At 43.3% G+C, this 6,472-nt stretch overlaps 1 pseudogene; it reads right to left on the bottom strand.

Annotated features, from left to right (window-relative positions):
• Positions 1-5,738: 5,738 nt before the first annotated feature.
• On the bottom strand, positions 5,739-6,226 carry LOC110554948 (protein UXT-like; annotated as a pseudogene).
• Between the last annotated feature and the right edge of the window lie 246 nt (positions 6,227-6,472).

The following is a 6,472-nucleotide window of genomic DNA, read 5'->3' as shown; positions in this document are numbered from 1 at the left end:
TATAAAAGAATTTTGCTTTATAACCCTAGGGGAGTCCCAATCTGTTTGCTTTCAGATGTGCAGTTACTAAGGATCATCTCTAAGGGGCGTGTCCTTTGTTCTGCCTGCTTGTATGGGCACTTGAAGCCAATCGACAGGTAGGTGAGCATTAGTAGGTGACATAGGCAGTATTTGAACATGTGTGAAAAGGAAGGGACCTTCATGTTTATCTGCTCATCTGGATGACAGCAAGAGAAGGGACCAAATACAAATTCTCGCAAACAGGGTAGGGTACCTAGGAGGAGGACATTTGGCTGTTGGTAGAACAATTGCTTTGCGCAATGAATCCCTGACCTAGTGAGTGTGTGGAAATTGGTACTTGTGAGCAGGCCTGTTTTGGGTTTGGTCTTCATGTATCACCACCACCACCAACAACAACAAAACACGTTTTAAAAAGATCAGCATAATCTCCACTTACTTACTTTGGATTTTTCTTCTTAAGTTCATGAACGGCGGTGATGTCAAAGCTATTGGAGCACTTGCTGACCACACTTTGCCTTGGGAAAAGGACACTGGCATCTATTGGAGGTCCTGAGGAAGGGGGAACAATACCAGTTAGCCCCTGTAAGTGCAGAAGAGAGCTTCAGTCTAAATGAGAGGCTTTAGTTGTCCAACTCCACATTCCCTTGGAACTTCCCATGGCCTGGGATTCCCTGATGATATCTGGGACAGGGTGCTCTTGAAATCCAGCTAAACAGCAACTGGTGATCTCATTACCGTGTTGATTAACTCATCCTTAAGTTCTATGGCCTCTTTGCAATTTTTACGGGAATGTCACTTTGCTGTGATGTTACTGAGACGTTCAAGAGTAGGCCCAAGATGCACTGCTTAACTTTGCCTGGCTTTCAGCTCACAAATCAGAGACTGAAATGGTCTCAGTGAGTTTCTTCAGTATCGGTCTTTTCTCCTGAATACAGTAGAGATGGTGCTGGATAATAGGACAAAGAGTTCCTTCTCTTTTTAATTTTTATTAATTACAATTTATTCACTTTGTATCCCAGCTGTAGTCCCTTTCCCTATCCCCTCCCAATCCTACCTTCTCCTCCCTCTTCTTCTCCTATACCCCTCACCCAGTCCAATGATAGGGGAAGTCCTCCTCCCCTTCCATCTGACCTTAGTCTATCAGGTCTCATCAGGACTGGCTGCATTGTCCTCCTCTGTGGCCTGGTAAGGCCGCTCCTCCCTCAGGGGGAGGTGATCAAAGAGCCAGTCCATGAGTTCATGTCAGAGACAGTCTCTGTTCCTATTACTGGGGAACCCTCTTGGACACTGAGCTGCCATGGGCTACATCTGTTCAGGGGTTCTAGATTATCTCCATCAATGGTCCTTCTTTGGAGTATCAATCTCACAAAAGACCCCTGGGCCCAGAGTTTTGGGTTCTGTTGCTCTCCTTGTGGAGCTCCTGTCCCCTCCAGGTCTTTCTATCTCCCCTTTTTTCATAAGATTCCCTGCACTCTGCCCAAAGTTTGGCTTTAAGTCTCAGCATCTGCTTTGATACCATGCAGGGTAGAGTCTTTTCGAGGCCCTCTGTGATAGACTTTTGTCCTGTTCCCTGTTTTCTCCCTCTTCTGATGTCCATCCCATTTGCCTTTCTGAATGAAGATTGAGCATCTTAGCCAGAGTCCTTCTTCTTGATTAGCTTCCTTAGGTGTACAGATTTTTAGTATGATTATCCTATATTAAATGTCTAATATCCACTTATAAGTGAGTATATACCATGTGTGTCTTTCTGCTTCTGGGATACCTTACTCAGGATGATCTTTTCTAGATCCTACCATTTTCCTGCAAATTTCATGATTTCCTTATTTTTCACTGCTGAGTAGTACTCCAGTGTGTAATTGTACCACAATTTCTGTATCCATTCCTCAACTGAGGGGCATCTGGGTTATTTCCAGCTTCTGGCTATTACAAATAAAGCTGCTACAAACATGGCTGAGCAAATGTTCTTGTTGTGTACTTGAGCATCTTTTGGATATATGCCTAGGAGTGGTATGGCTGGTTCTTGAGGTAGCACTATTCCTAATTAAGACTTCCTTCTTAAGATATGATGAGGTCATATCCTCCTTGCCTGTTCATTGACTCCACATATTTCTTTCGCTGACTTTGATTTTTATTACATACTCAGATGTTAAACTTAAAATTTTAACCACATACACATAGGATAGTAACTTAAAAAAAAAAAACAGGAAATAGTTTTTGAAGGAAGTGAAGATATTGGAAGCTGTGCAGCCCCGATAGGAATGTGGAATAGTGCAGATGCCATGGAAGAATGTGGCTGGCCATTCCTCACAGGGTTAGAATAGGAGTTACCATAAGGTGAGGCAACGCTACTGTGAAAATGACAGAAGACACATGCTCATGACAGCACTGCTCTCCAGGGAGCAGCCGTAGACATGTCTGTGACAGGTGAGTGGGAAAACAAATGTGGTCTGTTCATGCAATGAATCTCATGCCATCCTGAAAAAGGAGGGGTTCTGAAGCATTATATAGTGTGCATTCCCCTGCGGACATTACGACGAGTGAAACGCACCAGATATGTGACACAGCCCGTGCCTGTGCCTGTCTGAGCTGTCCCAGGTTCCTAGACAGAGGGGACAGCAGCTCGAACTGTTCACTGGGTGCAGAGGCTCAGAGTTACAAGATGAAGAGGTTCTCGACAGTGTTGGCATAACGATCCAAATGCATTGAACACAACCAGGCTGGGCGCTTCAAGGTGGTTGCCATGGCAAAACCACAGCCTCTGCTTTCACTGTTTGGTAAAGACGATAGATTTCAGTTCAGGTTGGTTGTCTGCTCTTTGCTGTGCCTGAGACCAGAATGCTTAGGTTGTTTTTAGATATCTAAATACATATATGTGCATACACATATGCATACATAGTATCCTAGGATGGGGCTCAAGTTCAAACACAGAATTCATTTATGTCTCATGCGTGCCTCATGCACACAGCCCATTTGTTCACTTATCCTGTTAGTGTGCTTGCCTTTTGTCTAAGACATCCTGCCAGCACTCAATGCTGGGCTCTCAAACACTTCGAATTTCAGATTTGGGGATCAGAGTACTCCCTCTGGGTGTGGTGGAAGTTAACATGGAAAAGGTGGCACGTAGGTAGAAGAGGAATAATCTCTAAGGCCTGAAACTTTTTTTTTTCTAATTTAAAAAGGATAAATTTGATTCTATGTAGTAGACACATAATAATTTTGGAGTCTTTTAGACAAATCAATTATGACATTACTCTGTCCTTAGTGTGACCAAGAGGACACTTGAAAGCCAAGAGCATAGACTCCCAGGAAGGTTAATTTCAGAAATCCTTTGGAGAGCAGTTACCGAGCCTGGACGGGGCCTTGGCTGGCTTATCAGGAGAGTTTCAAAGAAGAGACATAATGATGAGTGTCCAGGCCATTTTAATAAATACAGAATTCCCTAAATGGCCTACTGTTCCAGACTCTATGGCTCCAACAAATGCTGTAAAAATAAAGATTAAACTATACAGAGTATTTAGTGTTTTCCCCCCTGATTACTCTTGCTTTGCTTTGCTAATAAAAGTCAGTAGGCATCTGCGTGAGAGGGTGCTGATGGCTCTGACCCTCAGTGCAGCTCCTCACCACTCTCACTGGATCCTCTTCTTCCCAAGCTGAGGAGGACACTCTCCTCTGCACTGTCCTTGGCTGACCCACTGTGGGGAGCACCCAGACCTCAGTTGCCACGCAAGGGAGTGCTCGGCTCTAGGGCCAGCGGTGCCTGCCTCTCAGATTCCTTTTCCCTTTGCAATCTTGCACTTTTACATAATGTCAGGATTTGGGGAAAACTGCAAGATTAGCACAAAGAAAGCACTGTGTATGTGTCTCTTAGGAATGAAATATGGGCATAATATATTTATTATCAAGGGATATCAAACTTCTTCTGTTTTCCCAATACTGTCTTCTGTAGGCTTCTTATTCTAGGTCAGGACCACTGTGTGCATTCAGGCAGCACGTACGGTTCAGTTTTAACCAAGTAAGCAATCAGCCCTCCCCCACAATTTCCCATTTTTCAATAAAAGAAGTTGGCAGTTGTAAAGGTCTCTTCTTGATATGATTTGGAGGTGGCCAGTTTGGTGTCCTTTCCATGGCTTGAAGCACCTTGACATGACCGTCCCATATGAGGAAGCCATTTAAAAAGAACTTCTTTTAAAAGGTGTAGAGCTGGGAAGATGGAGGGATCAGTTGGTAAAATGCTTATCACACAAGCGTGAAGACCCGTGTTCAGATCCCCGGTAAGGCTGTGACCCAGCACTAGGATTGTAGAAACAGGAGGATCCCTGGGGCATCTTAGCTGTCCAGTTCAGCCAAACAAAAGCTCCAGGGTCAGCGAGAGAACTTGTCTCAAAAACTGAGGTAGAGCATGTCTGAGGAAGACATTCAGTGTCAGCCTCTGGCTCCTACACGCCTGTGTGCATGGAGCAGAAGCAAACACCTGTTCACCTCTCTGAGCCCACGCAGGTCAAGTGACCATAGAACTGTATCAGCTACCCTGAAAGCCCCTCTGTCCTGGCCACTAACGCCTCACTCCTCAGTGTAGCCATAACTCTGACTCTCATGGTAACCACACCTATGCCCTCCCAGTCTGTATAGGCCCATTGCTTCCTTGTCTACTCCCTGGCCATCTTTTTCTTTTTCTTCCTCTTTTTTTTTAATTTTTAATTTTTCACTATACATCTGTTGAAGTTGGCCTTCAGTTTTGGCTAAGCCATGGTTTTTGTGAATCTCCCGTGCATGACACATCACCTTGTCCCTCTGCTCTGTGGATCCAGGGGCTTTGATCAGACCTGGGTGCTGTCCCTTTGACTGTGTTAGAGGAGATGCTCTGAGACAGAAGAGGTTTAATACTCTAAGCAGGTCCATTCATCACTGAGTTTAACATGCTAATATTCTAATGTTACCACTTATTGGTCAGAATGATCACAAGGGCACACTTTTGTCTCCTCTTTGTGTATCTTTAGATTCAGAGCACATAGAAAATAAAAGACAGATATTTCCTTTCTTATATGTTCTTACATGTATTAATTTTCATGATAATGAATTTATTTCTCATTCTCTGAAAAGTTAAGTACTTGTGAAAGCTACACACACACACACACACACACACACGCATATACCTATATGTACATGGTTATGATCCCCTGTATTTAAACATATTTGATGAACTTTAATCCATTTGGTTGTGAGCCTAGTCTTTAACGACTGAGTTATTTCTCTAGTCCAAGTTTTAATCCTTTTAGATTACTTTATTAAAAATTTATTATTATGGTGTATTATTATGATGATGCATGTGTGTGTTATATGTGCCAAGACACACATGTGGTAGTCAAATACCTCTGTGGAGTGGGTTCTAGCCTTTCACTTTTATGTGGGTTCCAAGGATTGAACTTACATGCAGGCTTGCACATCACATGCCTTTACCCACTGCCCTTATTTTAGGGTTTTGTTTGTTTGTTTGTTTGTTTCTGAGACACATTCTCACTTTGTAGTTCAGGCTAGCCTGGAACTCAGTAGATAGATTAGGGTGGCCCCAAATTCATGGCCATACACCTACCTCAACCTGCTAAGTACTGATATATTACCAATGTGAGCTACCATGCTCAGCCCATCTCAATTACTATTCTTTTCTCTTCCTTGCAAGGCATTCAAGCTCTGTAATATTGGAAGACGGGAAGAAGCAGTCAATGTGGAAATGGGTATGGGAAATGCTGCAGGCCTTCAGGCTCTCTAAGTCCCTCTAGTATCATGTGGATATAGGCCTTGATTTTCACGGAGTCCTTGATGAGTGAGGCTGTTGCTGAGCTGTGTGAGGAAAGAACTCTTTCAGTCAATGAACCTGAGAGCTTCAGCCAGTGTCAACTCCAGGAAAACAAAGAAACAAAAACAAAACAAAAAACCAAAAAATGTATCCCAGACCCACATAGATAAATGTATCTGGCACCACTGTTCAACAGTTACAGCCCAATTCACTGTCATATGTAACTATGAGTGATTAGTTTCCTGGAGTTCTCAATGACATTTCTCAGTTGAAGGTAACAGACAGCTGCTCTATAACTTGTTTCGATGGTCCAGTACCTTTTGCAACTCTTGCTGCACTGATAAAGGACACCTACTGCAGCACTTTCTCCCACACAGTATCCAAAGCTCGCCATTTCAGGGGCCTCACCATAATGGGCTCCTTAGGGCCACCAACAATAACTGTTAGTATGTCAACTACTATTCTTGTTGAAGCACATGCTTTGTAGAATCAAAATAAGCTAAAAAACATGAGGTCACTCAGTGAAAGGCTATATTTTCCAGACTCTCTTGCAGCTAGGTGACTAAGTTCTGGCCACTGACAGGCAATATGTAGATCTGTATGAAATGTCTATGTTTTACTCTTAAAGGAAAGAAACCTGATTTCTCTACTCTCTTC

Source organism: Meriones unguiculatus, chromosome 1 (genome assembly GCF_030254825.1).
Source record: "Meriones unguiculatus strain TT.TT164.6M chromosome 1, Bangor_MerUng_6.1, whole genome shotgun sequence".
Classification (NCBI taxonomy): domain Eukaryota; kingdom Metazoa; phylum Chordata; class Mammalia; order Rodentia; family Muridae; genus Meriones; species Meriones unguiculatus.
Note: the sequence above shows the minus strand (reverse complement) of the source record. Positions and strands in the feature narration are given on the sequence as shown.